This window comes from Macaca fascicularis, chromosome 5, assembly GCF_037993035.2.
Source record: "Macaca fascicularis isolate 582-1 chromosome 5, T2T-MFA8v1.1".
NCBI classification, from domain to species: domain Eukaryota; kingdom Metazoa; phylum Chordata; class Mammalia; order Primates; family Cercopithecidae; genus Macaca; species Macaca fascicularis.
The window spans coordinates 55262001-55282383 of record NC_088379.1 but is presented as its reverse complement, the minus strand read 5'-3'; the positions used below and the strand labels follow the sequence as shown (position 1 = coordinate 55282383).

Here is a 20383-nt window from a genome sequence, read left to right as displayed (position 1 = left end):
CCAGAACTTACTAACCGGGTAATTTTTGTGAAGTTGCTTACTCTTAATTTCTCAGTTTCTTCTTCTATAAAATTGAGATAATGCCAACTTCCATGGTCAAGAAGATTAAATTAAAATTATCCAACAATACCTAAGACAATGAATAAAAGGATAGGAAGCTAGAAACAGGGGTAGTTACATTTACAGTAAAGCTAGTTGGATAGGAAATGTAGAAGGTTCTTGGTGCTCCACAGATGTCCCTGACACTCAGCATTTCCTATGTGCTGACTCTCCTTACTGCAAGTGCTGGTGACCCTGCTGCAGCCTTTATCTGTCTGTGGGAGCTGCCTTGGCCCACACTTGGGTCAGAAAAGAAGTGTCAGGGAGTAACACCCCTGGGGCGGCCCTCAACCAGTGACAGAGGGAGGCCATGGATAAATGCCACGGGCTCTTGCCTCCCAAGTGAGACAACTCTGAGGCGTGATCTATGCTGCCCCTGAGACCCCCCAGGAATTCTGAGCCCCAGCTGCCCGCAGTGACAACTGACTCACAACACACCCTGTACTGGCTTTCTTTCCTTTTCTGTCTCACTTCCGCACTCACTTCCCAGTGCTTCCTGGGATCCCTGGATCCTTTTCTCAGCATCTGTTTCTGGAGGGACACATCCCGAAATAGGAAGGACTATTTTCAGTAGTCACTATAAAGTAGGAGGTGTAACTGTGTGTAACTTCGTGGGGTTATAGGGTGGAGGAGTTGAAAGAAGAAAACAGAGGCTTTTAGGGTAGAAATCCTCTAGAACAGTGATTCTCTGCGTTGGTGTGCTAGGGAGTCACCAAGCACTTTGGAAGTGAAATGGAGAGGTAGGAGCACGGGAGTGGCTCAAGTTAGATGACTCTGAGGAGGAAATGAGCCACGGCTTCAAAGTTCCACCTCTTTCCTCAAAGCACAGTTACCTGGAAACACAAACGAAAATGAATGAGAGGAAGATGAAGAACAGGAGCAATAAGAAGAGGAGGAGGAAATCCCATCTAATTGTATCTACCACACTGCCACTACTTTACATGTATTTCCATGGGTTCTTTGGAAGTGAAGTCCAGGATTTGGGGGCACACAGGGAGTCTATGATTCTAGTAAGCAAGGCAGGAAGCAGTGAAGGCAAATAGAATTAGTGAATGAAATGAGATAGGTTGTGTGAGGCAGGAGAGATTCCAGGGAAGCCAGAGATGGGCTTGCTGGGTGGGGTGAAGGAGATGACAGGCTGTGACTGCAAATGGGATAATAGATCTCAGAAACACAGGTTACCCTGAGTGTTAACGACACTGACTAAGGCAGGTCAAAGGTGGAGGTCTTTGACCCAGGAAATACCTCTGGGGTAAAGGAATCTAAAAGGTTAATGTGGATTCCAAAGTCAATACAGATTATGGCAAAGGGCAGGGCAGAGGAGCAGGGCCGATTCCGCTGCTGAAGTAGGCTTGGGAAGTGAGGATGGATCCGGTGAGTCCCGGCACTGAGAACTGCACAGTCTTCAACTGAGCAGAGAGAGTGGGTGAGGGTAATTGGAGGGTGAGAAAGCACACTGGAGGGAGGAAAGACAGCTGGCCGCTCCATCTCACCCGCTGACTTGAGCAGAGAAGATAAGGCTATCATGCTGAAAACGGTTGGGAGAACAGTGATTTCACAGGAGAGCATCTTTCAGGCCAGGAGGTAGAAGAAAGAGGATTTATGTGAATGGGGACTGTGATGGTTAATTTTCTGTGTCCAATTGGCTAGACCACAGTATTTAGTTAAATATTATTCTAATTATTTCTGTGAGCATATTTTTTAGATGAGATTACCGTTTAAATCATCAGACTTTGAGTAAAGCAGATTACCTTCCGTAATGTGGGTGGCTCTCATCTGATCAGCTGGAGGCCTTAACAGATAAAGACTCCCTCTCCTTCCCATTAGGCAGAAAGAATTCTGCCAGCAGACTGCCTTTGGACTTGACCAGCAATACCAAGTCTTCCCTGGGGCTCCAGCTGACCAGCTCACTCTGAAGATTTTGGACTTGCCTGCGTGTACAATAATGTGAGCCAGTTCCTAAATAAATCTCTCTCTCTCTCTCTCTGTCTCTCTGTCTCTCTCTCTCTCTCTCTCTCTATATATATGTATATGTGTGTGTGTGAGTGTATTTCTCTCTATATATAATAAATACATATATAATACATACATATACACGTATGAAGGTATATGTATCTCTCTATGTGTATATATAGAATGATTTCTCTAGATACAAGTGTATATATAGAGAGAGCTATTATATAGCTATATATATAGAGAGAGAGCTATAGAGAGAGAGAGCGAATACTACTCAGCCATAAAATGTAAAGAATTAATGGCATTCGCAGCAACCTGGATGGGATAGAAGACTATTATTCTAAGTGAGTAACTCAGGAAGGAAAATCAAACATCATATGTTCTCACTCATAAGTGGGAGCTAAGCTATGAGGATGCAAAAGCATAAGAATGGCACAATGAACTTTGGGGACTCCAGGGAAAAGGTGGGAGGGGGTGAGGGATACAAGACTGCAAATTGGAGGCCGAGCGTGGTGGCTCATGCCTGCAATCCCAGCACTTTAGGAGGCCGAGGCGGGCGGATCACGAGGTCAGGAGATCGAGACCACAGTGAAATCCCGTCTCTACTAAAAATACAAAAATATTAGCCGGGCGTGGTGGCGGGTGCCTGTAGTCCCAGCTACTTGGGAGGCTGAGGCAGGAGAATGGCGTGAGCCCGGGAGGCGGAGCTTGCAGTGAGCAGAGATCGCGCCACTACACTCTAGCCTGGGCGACAGAGCGAGACTCTCTCTCAAAATAAAATAAAATAAGGAACTCCTGAGTTATCCCTAGTCCTCCTTGGGTCACTCTGTCCAGCTTCTGATTCCTCTGCTTATTTTAGTTGTGGGCTTTGTGAGATCTCCCCAGTATTTGGTATCTGATTCCTAGACTAAATGGTCAAATGTGTGTGATGGGGCAAAAGGCCTTAGGCTGTTGAATAAGAGCTGAGCAGGTGGTAAACCTGTGACACTGATGTGATGGATGTAGGAGTGGTCTCTTTGCAGCCCTGGAGCCCTCATCAGAGTGGGATTTTACCCATCTGAGCTGGCAATACGCCCTGTTATTCCCAGGACATCTAGAATTCATCACTTGTGCCTGGATTGTTTATTCACTTCACTCATGCTCCTGAATTCTTTGTAGCAGAGTCATTTCCTGTTTCTCTCCAAACTTTCCCCCTTTGGCCCAGGACTAAGAATTATCTGTTCTACAGTGCATAAAATATTTTTCACAAAGGTAAGCCGTTAGTTATGTATTAGTCTGTTCTGGAAAGTCAAAATAGTTGAGACCTACAGTTGGTCCATGTGATCTGGGAGTGACCAATAGTCATCACAGGTAGTGCACCTACCTAAATAGAATCCGTGTGTATCATTTTCTGCGTCGGTAAGTAGATCCACATTTTCCTTTGGGAGGCTCACTTTAATATCCTTCTGCTTCTTTAAGATTGGGAAACCACCCAGGCCTCCCAGCTCTTGGCAAGCAACACTCTGACTTCATGTTGTTACTCAGCATTTTGTTTCTTATTGAAATGCCTGGCTCTGCACAACCGGTTTGTAGATCCCCTGGGCATGCCCAGAAACATAGCAGCCTCAGGAAGACGGAACTGAAAAGAACACACAGTGAGAACAGGAGAAGGGCTTTACAGCTCTGGTCAGCCTGACTCAAACCTGTGTTAATAGCCCGGACTCTTGTTGCTCCATCCAGCCCTTCCTCTCTCTTCTGATCACAGTCCTACTCGCCCTTCTAGTAGCAACTTAAAAGCCACCTCACTCAGCCTAATGTAATCTATCCCTCTTCTGTGTTTCTTATAATACTTTTATTTATTTTGTCTTACACATTTTCCTTGTGTCTTACTTACTTATGTATGTATGTGTTCCTATGAGGTTGTAAGTGTTCAGGAAAGTTAGAATGATCCACTTTAGCTTTTATCCTTCTCCTTGAGCACAATGCCTTGTACTTATTAAATAAAAATGCTTGAATTGTATGGAATTGAATCAAAACCTAAGAAAATAATCTGCTTTAGAATAGATCTGAGAATGCTGAGTAATGCACAACTCCTGCCTTCCTTGGGGAGACCTGAAACCTTAGGGGGACTTCAATTACTTCTGGATTTGGTATAGCTTCAGCCAAGGCAAGATTTCCCAGAGTTGCTACGGCCTACAGGAATATCAGCCTCCATTGGTCTTAGTGTCTGGCTTTAAATGATAATGGAACCAAATCACACTGATTTTTTACGTTCGTATAGTAACATCATAAAGATACTGAAAATACTGGCAGTATTAAAGAAGAAAAGCAAGTTCATTTCTTTTTTGAAAGATAAATCTCATAAAGGATTAAACTTTATTATAGATAAGGTGAAATTTGATAAGTTAAAATGATAATTAGATCCACATTTGTTATCATGGAAGAGTTTCAAAATGCTTTGTTGGGTGGAAAAAAAACCTTCTAAAGTAGGTTTATTATGATTCTTTTTTTTTCTGGTAAAAACAAATTTAAAAAGATAACTTCTGTATAAAGTATATGTACACATGCCTGGAGAAAGCATTTGGAAAATTATACAGGCATTAATTTCTCCTATAGTTAAAGTGTCCATAACAAAAATTGGACATAGCACAATTGGCTGCTTATTGAATATAATTTATTGAATCACTGTTAGTAATAACCAGAACTGACTGGGAATTGGTCTCATCAGAATGGTAAAAAGCTGCTCCTTCCCCCGGCTGTAATGGACTGTACTGCAGGCAGACATGCACAGCAACAGTGATGGGGCGTTAGAGGTGCTGATATGTGGTGGAAAGTGCAAGGAAGTTTGTGTTTCCTTTTGTAGGTTTTGATCTACTTTTTAAAAATTAAAGCTAGCAATAATCAAATACATTTATGGTTATGAAAGCAAATTTATTGTTAAAAATTACTATTTTTAAAATTCCGTTCTACTGTGAGTTTTAACATTTCTGTTTCCATTAAAACATTTTTTAAAAAATTTTAGTTTTAAATGGCAATTAGGCTTAATTTTAATAGGAGATACACTCGTAAAGGACAAAATCTAAAAGGCACATGCTAGTATTTCTAAATGAGAAATTTTTGTTCCATCCCTATTGCCCAGCCATCCTTCTCCAATTTCAACCAGTGTTACCTTACCTGTTTCTTTACATTCTTTTGATAAGTTGAGATTTCTTAGAAATGAACCTATTTTACAATAGTAGAATAGGCTATATACTAAAATGCTAACTGTAGTTATTTTCAAACAATAGGATAATAGGAAATGTTTATCTCTTTATAGTTTTCTGAATTATTTTTTCCCCAGTAACTAAAAGAATTAAAGATAATTGCTAAAACCATTTTGTTGGACTCTGTGTGACAGCATGCCTAAATATTACATTGTGATCACTTTTTAATTATTCCATTTCTCTGCTTCTGGTCTTTAGTTTTGGTTAACAGTATGGCAATGCAAAAAAAAAAAATCCTTTTACCTATTTTCTCCTCCTTCTTCTTCCTCAGTCCATACCTCATGAAAAAAATAAATATGCATCAAAGTCATATTCTGAAAAGAAATTTCTTACTAAAATTTTTACTGGGGTTTCTGAGTATAATTTGACTCATTCTACTTAAATCAGATTAATATCTACTATGCTTGGTTCACTAAAGATGTTTTAAGTAAGAGCGATAATAATAGCAAATTCTTAGGATACATTTATCTTGCTGGGTTAGGTAGGAAAAGATTATATTTGTTTTTAAAATGAGATATAGAAAAGCTTGGAGATTGGAGGTGGGATAATGGTAATTGTCCATATTTACATTTTGAAAATACATATTTTTGAACTACTTTCACTGTGCCTGGAATCAACTATTTTTCAAGGCCTTTTCCAGATGTAAGAATTTGATCAATAGCACCATTTATCCATAACTACTATGTTATCTGCCTTGGAGTAGACCACCTCAGACCCAGGAAAACATCAGCCCTGGCCTTGTGGTTATGCCACCTGCAAATTCAATCCCAAATTTTCCTTACTGGGTGTTCTCTTCTATATCTTCTCTCCCTTCTCTTGTTATTTATCTCATTTTTCTTTCTTTCAGGAGGCCAATGTAAAGCTAGGGCGGTAGAGTGGAATGAGCACGGATATAGGACTTTGGGACCCAGGATTCATATCTAGTTCTCTACTAAGCTAGGTGTCTTAGGCAAATCACCTCAGTATTCTGGTCTCCCTCTCTTCCTTCTTTCCACAAATATTTGCAGAGCTCCTACCTAGTGCTAAAGACTCTTCTAGGTGCTAGGATGCAAAGATGAACAAGACATGACCACTGCACTTTGAGACTGTGTACTTGGACTCTCCAGCTGTCCCTGAGAAAGCTGCATCTCAAGACAGCAGCTGAAGTGAATTTGTGGTTCTGCCCACCTGCTGTCTGGCCAGCGAGGAAGTATGTCTAATGTGGGCACCTACTGGGCTCCTCAGTGCCAAAAGAGGAACCCAAGGATGGAAGACATGAAATATGGTAGGGACACAAGGCTCTGTCAGATGGTGTTAGGGATCAAAAGGTGGCAGCAGTGATAGCAGCGATTTGGCTCGGCATGCCCTTGGACAATGCAGGCTGTGGCTAGGGCTGCTGTGGTCAGAAGGAAAAGTAAATGTGCTTCTCTGGGTGGAACATCAAGTGAAGACAGTTAACCAAGGTAGCATGATTTGTTACGATCAACTGTCTGAAAGAGTCACAAGAATATAAGCTTACCTTGAGCCTTGGGTTAGAAAGATAATAAGTTTGGAAGTCAAGGAGAGGCCAGTGAATTTGATGCAAATCACTTCATGAAATTAAACCCCTTATTCTATGGGGCTCTTCTTTCTCTTCCTGGGACTTAGCATTCTTTATGTCTTGACACTTATTGGATGAATGTATGAATGGAAAATCTTCACAGAACTTAAATGTACATTAAGAACACATCACAACCTTGGTGGAAAACTGGGAGACTGGTAATCAAGAGTTGAACATTTTATTTCATGAAATAATATTACATAAAATGCTAGAATTGAGTGAATGGTCTCATCAACAATTTTACTCATAGAGAGGGCTCACTGCAAGGCCAGATGGAGTAAAGTGGAGAAGGGAAGAAGACTAGTTCTGTCCCCATGCGTCTCAGGGATTCTCTGAGCCAATGACTTCTCCTATAAGCATGAAAACCTAGGAGGGAGACATTTATTGCCAGCTCATGAAGGGTGCTGGGTGAGGACAGAAAGAGGACAAGGCTTGGAGGCAATGATTAGACAGTGGAATTTCATTTTCACATTTTGCTGCTTATTTTTGGCCAAGCCAAACATTTTCTGAGACTCAGCTTCCTTTTCTGTAAAATGCCACCTCCCATCCTCTTTTCTGAATTTCTTCGTATTAGAGCAGGGGTCCAGGATCCTGGGCAGTGGACTGTTACTGGTCTGTGGCCTATTAGGAACCGGGCCGCACAGCGGGAGGTGAGCGGCAGGTGAGTGACCATTACTGCCTGAGCTCTTCCTCCCATCAGATCAGTAGTGGCATTAGATTTTCACGGGAACCCTATTGTGAACTGCTCATGCAAGGCATCTAGGTTGTGTGCTCCTTATGAGAATCTAACTAATACCTGATGATCAGAGGTGGAAATGTTTTATTCCAAAACCATACCCCCACCCTCACCCCCACCCTCTCTGTGGAAAAATTTTCTTCTAGGAAACCGGTCCCTAGTGCCAAAAAGATTGGGGACCGTTGCTAATTAGAAAATTTACCTGCATTAGAAACTTACTTGGACTGATACATTCTTCTTTGAAAACACAAATACACCCTGCTAGTCCCAGTTTTTTAGTCAAGAGAAACAAAGCATTTTCCCATTCGAACTGGAATCAGCTGATGCTGCAGGTTACTGGAGACGGAGAAGCCTCTAAGTTGGGCTGCACTGGATTGACAGGTATTGAGAGTAAAGATTTAGGAAGAAACTGATGGGCATGTTTGATCATACAGGTGTCTGTGCAGATGACAACAAAGGAAAACTGTTAAGGGCTTGCTGAGGCACTATCAGGAGAAATCCAAGCAATTATATGGGGAGAGAGAACAGGTCACCTGATGGTGCTAGGAATCCAGACCTAACAGAGAATAAAGTCAGGGCAAAAGAAAAGCTGAGGGAAGAAAGACCCCTGGTCAAAAGAAGGCCAGACAGACAAATCTTAACATCCTGGCTTGGCTGTTCCTGTGCGATCCTCATTTTTTATATCTGTAAAATAGTGATTATATGCAACTAAAAGCATTGTTGGGAGGATTAAAATGAGAAGATATGTGTTGATTCTTAGCATGAAGTTATAATAACACTCAATAAATTATAGACACTATTTTATATTATTAGGACTCTTGTATGAAGGACAGGTAAGTTCATGGTTAAGTGAAGAAGATGAGAGAGGAATGAAAGAGGAGCTGGGCTGGGATCTGAGGTGATGGCTGGGTTTTCTGCTAGGAAGATATGTCACATCAACAGACAATGTAGATTTTTAATAGGTCATTATAGGGGCTGTGGCATCTGAACTGGCCACAGATGAACCCAGTCTGACTGGGATCCAGTGGAAAATGTAGTACTGTAGGTAAGTACCAGGAGTCTGGTTTATAGGACTCTACTGTATCTTCAGGACAGAAAGGAGAGGGGGAGAGGAAAGATGTGCCAGGTCCTGATGACATGGTCCAGATGTTACTAATTTGCCCAGAAACATGGGGGCAGAAAATTGAGTAAGTAAAAAAAAGATTGAGTGAGTGGTTTCTTAGAAATGCAACTCTTTGCCCCCAAACTGTTTAACCCCTGCCATTAGACCCCAGAGAGTTTCAGATTCTTAGAATGTGTGATATACATTCTTTTGTTTTCCCCAAATAGAAATAACTAATAGAAAAGGATAAGGCCAGGAGCAGTGGTTCATGCCTGCAATCCTAGCACCTTGGGAAGCCAGGATGGGGGTATTGCTTGAAGCCAGGAGTTTGAGACCAGCCTGGGCAACATAGCAAGACCCCAATCTCAGCAAAAAATAAAAAATTCACTGGATGTAGTGGGCATGTGCCTGTAGTTACAGCTACTCTGGAGGCTGAAGTGGGAGGATTGTTTGAGCCCAGGAGTTTGAGGCTACGGTGAGCCATGATCATACCTCTGCACTCCAGCCTTGGTGATACAGTAAAACTCCATCTCTAAAAAAATTAATTAAGTAATTAATTAATCAAATTAAAATTTAAAAGGATAAAACTAATACATACTCCTTGAAAGATGAATAAATACATGAGAATATAGGAAAGTATAAAGTAAAAAGTCAGATTTTCATTCATTTTATTACCAGTGAAGTAAACCTTTTTATAAGTTATTTAGCCATTTCCACTAGTGTGAATTGCTTACTTTACTCTTACATTACTTATTATTATTATTTTGTTCACATCAGATGGTAAAGTGCTCATGTCTGAACAAGGCGTAAGGGAAGCACATCTCACGCATGAGCACGAACACCCAATCATCACACATATGAACTATGAAAGGAACAACTCTTATGTTACTCATTTTTATGTTACTCATTTTTAACGATAGGTTGCATGCCTTCTTTATTATAGATTTGTAAAAGGATGGTAAGGTTATTAAATCTTTGTCATATATTTTACTCTTCTGATTTGTTATCTGTGTTTTTCACCTTGTGGTATTATTTCTCACATAGAATGTTTAAGTTTTTACTTTTCTTTTCAACCAATATTTCCATTTGTTAAGTGCCTACAAGATCAGATGGGAGATCCTAAAGATTCAAAATCATGGTGATGGAGATGGAAATATAAAGATGACCAAAAACACAAGAATCTAAATAGAGTTGGCAGATGAGTGGCACAGACCATAGAGATTGAAGTCACTGAAGTCCTCAGAGTGTGCACTGTGGGTTAAGACTTGCTGGGTTTGAATTCTGGCTCTGTCAATCAGTAGCAGTTCGAACTCTGGAAACTTTTTTTTAACCTTCCTGTTCCTTAATTTCCCCAGCTGTAAAATGTAGAATTTTGTGTAGAACGTAAGATTATTATGATGTTCTGGCAGATTGTAAACTGTCAACAAATGCTAACTATTTTTATTAACTGACAGTTTTTTGTTTTTCCTTTTTAGACGGAGTTTTGCTCTTGTTGCCCAGACTGGAGTATAATGGCATGACTTTGGCTCACCGCAACCTCTGCCTCCCGGGTTCAAGCGATTCTCCTGCCTCAGCCTCCCAAGAAGCTGGGATTACAGGCATGCGTCACCATGCCCGGCTAATTTTGTATTTTTAGTAGAGACGGGGTTTCTCCATGTTGGTCAGGCTGGTCTTGAACTCCCGACCTCAGGTGATCCACATGCCTCAGCTTCCCAACGTACTGGGATTATAGGTGTGAGCCACCGCGCCTGGCCTATCTGACAGTTTTTAGGGCCTGGTAAAGAAATGGGACTAGAACTGTTCCCAGGATGGGTGTGAACGGGACTAGATGAGATAGGAGAGAAAATGCAAACCAGAGACCCTGGGGGTACAAGTGGGGTCATGGTCCAGGTGGCTGAATGCCCTGACCAGTGTCGCCAAGGGCACCTGGAGGAGTGGCTCTGAGAGGTGGTTAAGAAGTACGTGTCTGGGTGACTGAAAGCAACATGGGGGGGGGGGGGGCGAAAAACAAAGAAAAGACAAGAAAGAACTCACCAGAATTTCTTCTAGAATGGACAACTTTAAGTAAAAAGAAGAAAGTGGAACAAAAGTATCTCAGCCACTGTGTGAAAGGAAATGAAACTCAAGTAGGAGAGAAAAAAAGAAAGGACTACCAACAGTTGGTTCTGAAGATAAAACATGCCCCAGCTTCACCACAATGGCCAAAATACAAAAGACTGATAGTAACAAGTATTGACAAGGATGGGAAACAAAAGGAGCTAGTTGCTGGTAGGAATGCAAGTTGGTACAAACCTTTTGGAAAACAGTTTGGCACTCTCTATTCAAGCTGAACATATGAAGTCCCTAAGACTCAGCAAGTCTACAGCTGAATTTTTGCGGAACAAAAATTCATATATAGGCTCACAGAAAGACATTTATGCTAATAGCAACAGTAGTCATAAAATCCCCCAACTGGAAACTACCCAAATGCCCATCCACTAGAATGAACAGACACTGTGCTATGTCCTTTCTAGGGAAGACTGCACAGCAATAAGAATGTGCAGTCATGGATGGATCACAACATGGATGGATCATACCAAACTGAGCAAAAGTGATGGGCAAAAAGGAGCCTAGTGTGTGATTTAATATGATTCTACTTTCATATAGTTCAAAAACAGGCAGAACTAATTTCAATGTTAGAAGTGAAGATATGGTTACTCTTCGGGGAGGCTGTGAAGGAGTGGCTGTGGAGGCTGGTTTTGGAGGCACTGGGAGTGTTCAGTTTCTTCATTTGGGTGACGACTACATGCTTATGTTTGATTTATACAAAATCCATTACAGTATATACTTACTACTTGTGACTTTTTCTTTATGTATTTAATTTGTCTATTATAAGTTTAAAATATTTGCCTATATTATAAACTAACAAGTCATTGAAAATCATTTTGTTCACTTACTGAAGGTGTAGTTGGTTTATTGTCAGCTTCACGTGGATACAGAATAATTTTTGAACCTCAGTTTCTATATTTATTAAATATGGATGATAATACTTTCTTTACAGTAGACAACTTAGGGGAAGAGCTTTGAATGTCGTGAAATCCCATACAAATTGCTAGGGAGATAATGTTTTGTCCCCATTCCTGATGTTTCCTTTCCATCAGCACAACAACCTTCAGCTCTCCCAACCTACTAACCATTCTATCCCAGGAGAGTGAAACTGACAAGTCTGTTAAGTATAGAACATCCCTCTTCAATCTTTGCCTCTTGGAATCTGGAGTGTCTAGCATAAAAGGTTATCGAACCATAGAGAGACTGAGTGCATTCTCTGAATTTAGATGGGTAATAAATTACAGAGCTAGAATTTGAACTCAGATTTCTCTCTGATTACACAGACCATGTTTTTAACCATTCCACTGTATTGCCTGCCTCATAAGTAATCTATTATATACAAAATAAAGAGCTGAATTGTTTGGTACGGGTAAGAATACAATAGGAAATCAGAGAAGGGAGTCTATCTAGGGATTAAAGATGACAACACAGGCTAGGTGCAGTGCATCACACCTGTAATCCCAACGCTTTGGGAGGTTGAGGCTGAAGGATTGCCTGAGCCCAGCAGTTCGAGACAAGCCTGGCTAACATCAGGAGACTCTGTCTCTACACAAAATTTAAAAATTAGCTGGGCATGATGGTGCCCACCTTTAGTCCCAGCTACCCCAGAGGCTGAGGTAAGAGGATTGCTTGAGCATGGGAGGTCGAGGCTGCAATGAGCCATGTTCATGCCACTGCACTCCAGCCTGGATGACAGAGTGAGACCCTGTCTCAAATTTTTTTCTTTTTCTTTCTTTCTTTTTTCTTTTTTTTTTGACAGGGTCTCATTCTGTTGCCTATGCTGGAATGCAGGGGCATGATCTTGGCTCCCTGCAGCCTCCGCTTCCCGGACTCAAGCAATTCTCCCCCCTCAGCCTCCTGAGTAGCTGGGACCACAGGCACATGCCACCACACCTGAATAATTTTTGTATTTTTTGCAGAGATGGGATTTTGCCGTGTTGTCCAGGCTGTTCTCAAACTCCTGGGCTCAAGCCATCCACTCGCCTTAGCCTCCCAAAGTGCTAATGCTGGGATTGCAGACATGAGCCACCATGCCTGGCAATTTTTTTTAATTTAAAAATTAAATTAAAATTTAAAAGATGATGGCACCAGATTTTTCTATTCCCATACTATATGTGTGAATTCTTGCTAAGTTCTCTCAGTGTAACCCCCAGGAGCCAGTATAGTTAGAATTAGCGCTTACCTCGTTCTAAGCCAGAATAGAAGAGGTGTCTGTTGGTGGCAAAAATACAGTTAACAGGGTTTAATTCCAGTGCCACATGCCAGGGCACTCACACTTAGCCCATTTCTCCATGGGTTTAGCTGCAGTGTGTCATGTACTGCTGCTGGTGTTTGCCTTTAAATTCTAGACTGCTTTGTAAGCCATTCTAAGATATTAGAAGGGACAGAAAGCTTATTTTCAAGCACCTAAAGTATGAGAATAGGTAAAGGGTATGTTAACAGCATTTCATAAAAGATTATTTTTGAGGTATAATGTTTATTCAATAAAAACATTGATTTGAGATGTTCAGTTAAATGGGGTTTGACAGCTTTATACACACATGCAACCACCATTCAAAATAAGATATAGAACATTTTCATCATCCCAGAATCATACTGTATAATTTTGTGTGCATCTGGCTTTCTTTCACTCAGCATACTGTTTTAGTAACTCATTCATGCCATTGCACTAACCAGTAGTCTGTTTTTATTGCCAAGTAGTATTTAATTTTTTTATTTTTTAATTTTTGTGGGTACATATTTATGGGGTACATGAGATATTTTGGTACAGGCATGCAATGTGTAATAATCACTTTATGGAAAATTGGGTATCCATCCCCTCAAGCATGTATCCTTTGTGTTATAAACAATCCAATTATACTTTTAGCTATTTGTAAATGTATAATTAAATGAGTACTGACTATAGTTCGCTCATTGTGCTATCAAGTACTAGATCTTATACATTCTTTCTAACTATTCTTTTTTTGTACCTGTTAACTATCTCCACCTCCTGCTCACCCCCTCTGCCGTTACCCTTCCCAGCCTTTGGTAACCATCCTATTCTCTATCTCCATGGTTCAATTGTTTTGATTTTTAGAACCCACAAATAAGTGAGAATATGCAATATTTGTCTTTCTGTGCCTGGCTTATTTCACTTAACAAAATGACCTCCAGTTATAATCATGTTTTTGCAAATGACAGGATCTCATCCTTTTCTGTGGCTGAATTGTACTCCATTCTGCATAGGAACCACATTTTATGTATCTATTCATCTGCAGATGAACACTTTGGTAGCTTCCAAATCTTGGCTATTGTGAACAGTACTGCAACAAACATGGGGGTGTAAATATCTCTTTGATATTCTGATTTCCTTTCTTTTGGGAATATAGGTAGCATTAGGATTGCTGGATCATATTGTAGCTCTATTTTTAGTTTTTTGAGGACCCTCCAACTGTTCTCCTTAGTGGTTGCACTAATTTACATTCCCATCAGCATTGTCCAAAGTTCCTTTTCCACCACATCCTCACCAGCACTTGTGATTGCCTGTCTTTTGAATAAAAGCCGTTTTAACTGGAGTGAGATGATATCTCAGTGTAGTTTGGATTTGTATTTCTCTGATGATCAATGATGTTGAGCACTTTTTCATATGCCTGTTTACCATTTGTATATCTTCTTTTGAGAAATGTCTATTCAAATCTTTTGCCCATTTTAAAAATCAGATTATTAGAGCTGAGTAGTATTGAATTGTGTAGATATACAACAATTTGTTTATCCTTTTTCCTGTTGATATATATTTAGGTTGCTTCCAGTTTTGGCTTCTTATTAAAAAAGCTGCCGTGGACATTCTTGTGATGGTCTTTGTGTGAACATATATTCTCACTGCTCTTGGGTAAATACCCAGGAGTGGAACTGTTGAATCATAGGGTAGATATATGTTTATCACTGTGAGAAACTGCTAAACAATTCTCCAAAGGGTTGAACCATTTTAATTCCTACCATCAATGTTGCTCTGCATTCCCGAAGGAAAAGTTTTTACAAAGCCAAACTGCGATGACATCTTAGTAAAGAATATTTATCATGGTGTCTAGGGTGGGAAAAATTTCTGTGGGAATCATTTGGAGGGAGAAAAAAACAGCAAGAAGGAGCCGGGGGAGTGGATTGGCATTCACCAAAAAGCATTCACCAGGAAGCCGGCCTGGGGACACCACGTGGGCAGTGGGCTCCATAGCTACCAATCAAGGCTGTGTTCTCTGCTGATGGCATTCATTCCACATGCCAGGCCCTCTGTCTGTGATCCAAGAAATCTGGGCAACTTATTGTTTTTGCTCAAGTTGTACTTCATTGAAATTCTTTTTGGAGTGTCCCTTTTGGTCACAAGTTCCCTTTCTTGTGTGAGAGCCAAGATAGTGAAGCCTAGCACAGCAAGGCTTTTTGAATTTGTGCTGCTGACTTCACCACCAGTTGTGGTATCAGAGCTGGCTAACCTGACCCAGCTCGTGATCAGCTTTCCCCTCAGCTTCTACAAGTAGAGAACAACTTATTGTTTATCTTTTGGCCTCTTCCTCCAGGTTAGTTTTAGCAAGGTTTTTAGTTTGTTTTTTATGCTATTATACTTGAGGGAGGGCAAGGCCTTTGCCACTGCTTTTAAGGTGATTTCATGTTGAGACGAAACCTCATTCTCTGAATTTTTCTTTAGATCATCCTGACAGAGGCCAGAAATAGTGTGAAGTAGCCCCCAAAAGAATAAATCTCAGCTTTCTTCAAGCATGGTTTATCCTGTCTGTGTATTCCTTCTAATTCAATCCTGTTAGTAAACATTCTTGCTAAAGTAGGCCGTCCTTATTCCTCAACCAAATTCTGTGTGGTAGACTAGGGTCCCAAATTTGGGCATAACTTGGTTTCAACTCCTATAATCTTAACGCTGTTCCTCCAATTGGCACTCACTATAAGTGAGAAAGATACAAACCCCTGTTTACTTCTCATTCCTTCTCTTTCAATGGAGGGTTTGTCCCTCCTCCTACCAAAAGCAAATTCTTTCATGTGTGTTCTGGATTCCATTCTGTCCTGCCTTCTCAGAGAATGTTTCTAACTGGTTATTTGTTACCTGCAGCAAAAATCATTGTCCTCCTAAATCTAGGCTTCTTCTTTCTTGCTATAAATTTATTGCTGGGAAGTAGTGGCTGCCTGACCAGAAACGACATTCCCTAACCTCTCTTGCCTTTAGGTGGAACCACATGACTAGTTATTCTCAATATAATATGATTAGAAGTGGCATGGGTCCACCAGCTAGCTTCAAAAGCAAGAATGCTGCTTCTCCCTTTCTTACGGGTGGCGAATATCTGGGTTACCTGTGGCAAATCTGTACGGGTCTACAGCAGCCTCAATTCTTGCCTCCTCAGAAGAAAGAATTCGACCGAGGGCCATAAGGCAGAAAAAGAGATGGAGGCAAGTTTCAGAGTAGGAGTGGAAGTTTATTAAAAAGCTTTAGAGTAGGAATAAAAGGAAAGTACACTTGGAAGAGACCCAAACAGGCAACTTGAAGGACAAGTGCAGTGTTTGACCTTGTGACTTGGAGTTTTATATGCTGGCGTCTTTCTGGCATCTTGCACCCCTTTCTTTTGATTCTTCCCTTAGGGTGACCCACCTGCACGTGCAGTGCCCTCCTTGTGCTTGAGAGGTGAGCATGCACAATGTGTTTAAGGAGCTGTACACATGCTCACCTGAGGCTTTCTTCCTTTTTCCAGTGGAATGCCCCTGGAAGGTCATACTCTGTCATACTCTGTCATTTTGTCTCTCAAATGCCTGGGTTCACTCGCCCAACTCCTGAAAGCTGCCGATTACCAGTTACAGGTGTTTCCTCTCTATATAGGAAGACTGCCTTTCCCTGATGCTGGCCGTGACCAAGTATTATTTTAGAGAGACAGTTAACAACTGCCTGGCCACCACCAGATGGGCACCTGACCTTCCCAGTAGGGGTGTTGGGGGAGCCCTCTCCTGCCCTACTCATGCCTGGCTAGCTACCTACTGTAACACCTTCTGCCATTTGATGCAGAGAGGCACAACAAACTTGAAAACCAAGTATTAAGGATGGGACTTCCACAAGATGGATGCAGTCTGTATTTCAGTATCAGCATTTAGAGAAGGCCCAGCTACCATTAACAACATTTATTTGGGGCTGGTCTGAAGGTAGTGAGTTATCTCAACTGATTGATCATAGTCAGTTACAGATCAAACTCCTCATTCTACTCTTTCTCCACTTCTCACTACTGCACTTGATTCATTGAAAGAAGAAAGAAAGAAAGAAAGAAAGGAAGAAAGAAAGAAAGAAAGAGAGAGAGAGAAAGAAAAGAGAGAAAGAGAGAAGAAAGAAAGAAAGAAAAGAGAAAGTAGAAGAGAAAGAAAGAAGAGAAAGTAGAAGAGAAAGAAAAAACAGAACTTCTGTTTTGAACTTGATGTGAGTGAGAAATAAATTTCTATTGTGTTTGACCTATTATATATTGCAGATTCCTTTGGTTATAGCAGTTATCATTACCCTGACTAGTAAATTATTTTTCTTTCCTCTACATCTTCCATATTTATCTCTATCAATATCTATCCATCTGCATTCAGACATGACCAAACCTTTCCCAGCTTAAAAGCAAACAAGCCTTCCCCAGACTTCACACCCATGTCGTTTTCTCTTTACTCTCTTTCACAGACAATCTTATTAAGAATGTTGCATATGTGCAGTTTTAATTGCTTTGCCTCTCATTCACTCTTTACTACAATTCACATGGCTTCTTTGCCACCACTCTATTAAAACCGCTCTTGTTCGAGGTCCTCAAAAGCTGTCATGTTTCCAGACCCAGCAGACACTTTTGGTGCTCATCTTAACTCTCAGAAATATTGAACACAGTTGACAACTCCCTGCTTTCTGACATACTTTCTTCTCTTGCGTCCTTGAAACCAACATCTTACTTGAATGACTCACAGGCATTTTAAATTTATCATATCCCAAACTGATCTACAATCTCATTCCTCTATTTTCTCATCTCAAAAAATGCTACTTCCATCCATCCACTGGCTCACGCCATAAATCTGAGGCTAATTTTTGACACTTGCTAGAGAAAGTAGCCATCCATAGACAGTCCAACAGGTCAATTTACTTCCGAATTTTTCTTAAATGTAAATACTCTTATCGTTTGCACTCCTCCCCGTAATCCTGTCCTTTCTCCAGGTATATGTTTTAAAGTATAGCTCAGATTGGCTGGGCATGGTGGCTCACGCCTGTAATCCCAGCACTTTGGGAGGCCAAGGCAAGTGGATTCACCTGAATAAGGAGTTTGAAACCAGCCTGGCCAACGTGGTGAAACCTTGTCTCTACTAAAAAGACAAAAATGAGCTGGGCATGGTTGCTGGTGCCTGTAGTCTCAGCTACTCGGGAGGCTGAGGCAGGAGAATTGCTTGAACCTGGGAGGTGGAGGTTGTGCAGTCAGCCGAGATTGTGCCACTGCACTCCAGCCTGGGCAACAAGAGCGAAATTCCATCTCAAAAAAAAAAAATCTATATATAGATGTATAGATAGATCAGATAATGTCGCTTGCCTTTAAAAATCCTTCAGAAGATTCCCACTGCACTTAGGAGAAATTCCCTAATTCTGTTTTTCTTCCCAACTTTTACTTTCAGTTCAAGGGGTACATATGCAGGTTACACGGGTGAATTGCATGTCACAGGAGTTGGGGTACAGATAATTTTGTCACCCAGGTAATCAGCATAGTTACCCAAGGTAGCTTTTCAAACCTCACCCTCTCCCCACCCTCCACCCTCAAATAGGCCCCAGTACCTCTTGTTCTCTTTTTTGTATCAATGTTTAGCTTCCACTTATAAGTGAGAACATCTGGTATTTGGTTTTCTATTTCTGCGTTAATTCCCTTAGGATAATGCCTAATTCTTAATATCACCGTTACACCCTCACATGATCTTGCCCCCTTTCAATGTCTTTAGCTTTATCTACCACTCACTTTCCCTTGCTCACTATATTCCAGTTGTTCTTTCAAATCTTTGAAATGAAAAGGCTTTCTCCTACCTCAGAACTTCTCTAGTTCAAAGGGCAAATATAAACTCAATCAAACTTAAGTGAAAAAGGAAATATGGTAGTGCATGCAAGTGAGGGGCCTAGGAGGCAGCTGACTTCAGGCGTGGCTGGTTCTGGGAACTCAAATTATGACCTTATTGCTCTGTTGCTTCATCTTTTAACTCTGCTTATCTTTGATTTAATTTCTTCTTATCACAGACTGTCATTATGGAGGCAGAATATTCACTGTCAGAGATGCCTGTTTGTGAAGTAAGGAATGAACCTTACTCAAAGAGTGATCTGGCCTTTGCTCTTGGTTTCTGGGAGGTAATCTTTAGGTCCTTGGAATGTCATGTCTGACAAGAGTGTCTCTGTTTGCCTGGGGGCCTTGGGCCAACCAGATAGTAACAATGTGATTTAGAGCTTTGTGATTATGGCTTTGAGTCACACCACCAAGGTTACTTAAGGTGGGGACTTTGGGTACTGGAAACTGAAATCAGTCTCATGGCTAATCAATTTTGCCTGTGTGGAGCTCCAGTAAAACTCCAGGCCCTGAGGCTTGAGGGAATTTTCTCTGTGGCAGTAATTTGCATACCATCACACACTGATGCCAGGACAGTAATGCTGCCCCGACTCCATGGGGAGAGGACAACTGGAAACTCCACATCTGGCACCTTCTGATATAGGAGTTAAAAAGAAATTATTTAGGCCAATAGTGAGGGTAAGAAAGTCCTCGGTAAGGTTTTCCTTTTATTGAAAAGCAGCCCCCAAATCATTTGTTTTGTAACAAAGAACAGTCTGTAAAATTGAGCTGCAGACATAGAAAAGCAAGCTAGAAGCTTGCATGGGTGAATGCTGGCAGCTGTTTCAATAGGAAAAGGCTACCTGGGACTAAGCATGTTCAAAATAACAGCTCCATCTTCCCTTCTCTTTGCCAGATACATGTACAGTAAGGAGTAGACAACATAGTGCCAGCCAAGTGGAAAGCTCATTTGCATAATCGGATTAGGGTGTAGTAGCCAACCTTCCCCACCCTGTATGTAAACATCGCACCTGGTCCAACCAATCTGTAGGCCCTGTGTAAATCAGACTCCGCCTCCTCAAGTGTATCTATAAAATCCAGTGCCCTCCCACTACACACCTGACTTCCTTTTCAAGCATCTCTCTCTCTCTTTCTCTCTCTCTCTTTCTCTCTCTCTCTGTCTCTCTCTCTCTCACTTATCCTTTCTCTTTCTTTTGCCTGTTAAACCTCTGCTCCTAAACTCACTCCCTGTGTGTATGTCCATGTCCTTAATCTTCTTGGTGTGAGATGATGAACGCCGGCTATCTACTCTAGACAGTGATACCACTTCACTTCCAGGCCCATGTGTCTCTTCCTCGGCCTGTGTTTAACTTGTATTTTTTCCCTGCAGTCAACTGTAACCATGAGTACAGCAACTTTCTGTGAGCTCTGTGAATTCTTCCAGTAAATTATCAAAGGTATGTTTTGGGAACCTCCTGAGCTTGCTGTTGGTGTTGGAAGTAGGTAGTCTTGTGTAGACTGTGCTTC

At 41.2% G+C, this 20383-nt stretch overlaps 1 long non-coding RNA gene and 1 other non-coding gene across 2 annotated transcripts; one reads left to right on the top strand and one right to left on the bottom strand.

The window, feature by feature from the left end:
* Positions 1 to 1430: 1430 nt before the first annotated feature.
* LOC141410299 (uncharacterized) lies at positions 1431 to 14622 on the top strand. The gene is made up of 2 exons (XR_012434850.1): positions 1431 to 2046; positions 10190 to 14622. It is a non-coding gene; the product is annotated as an uncharacterized lncRNA (long non-coding RNA).
* Positions 9486 to 9588, bottom strand: LOC123573818 (small nucleolar RNA U13). The gene has a single exon (XR_006698550.1). It is a non-coding gene; the product is annotated as a small nucleolar RNA U13 (small nucleolar RNA).
* Positions 14623 to 20383: the final 5761 nt, after the last annotated feature.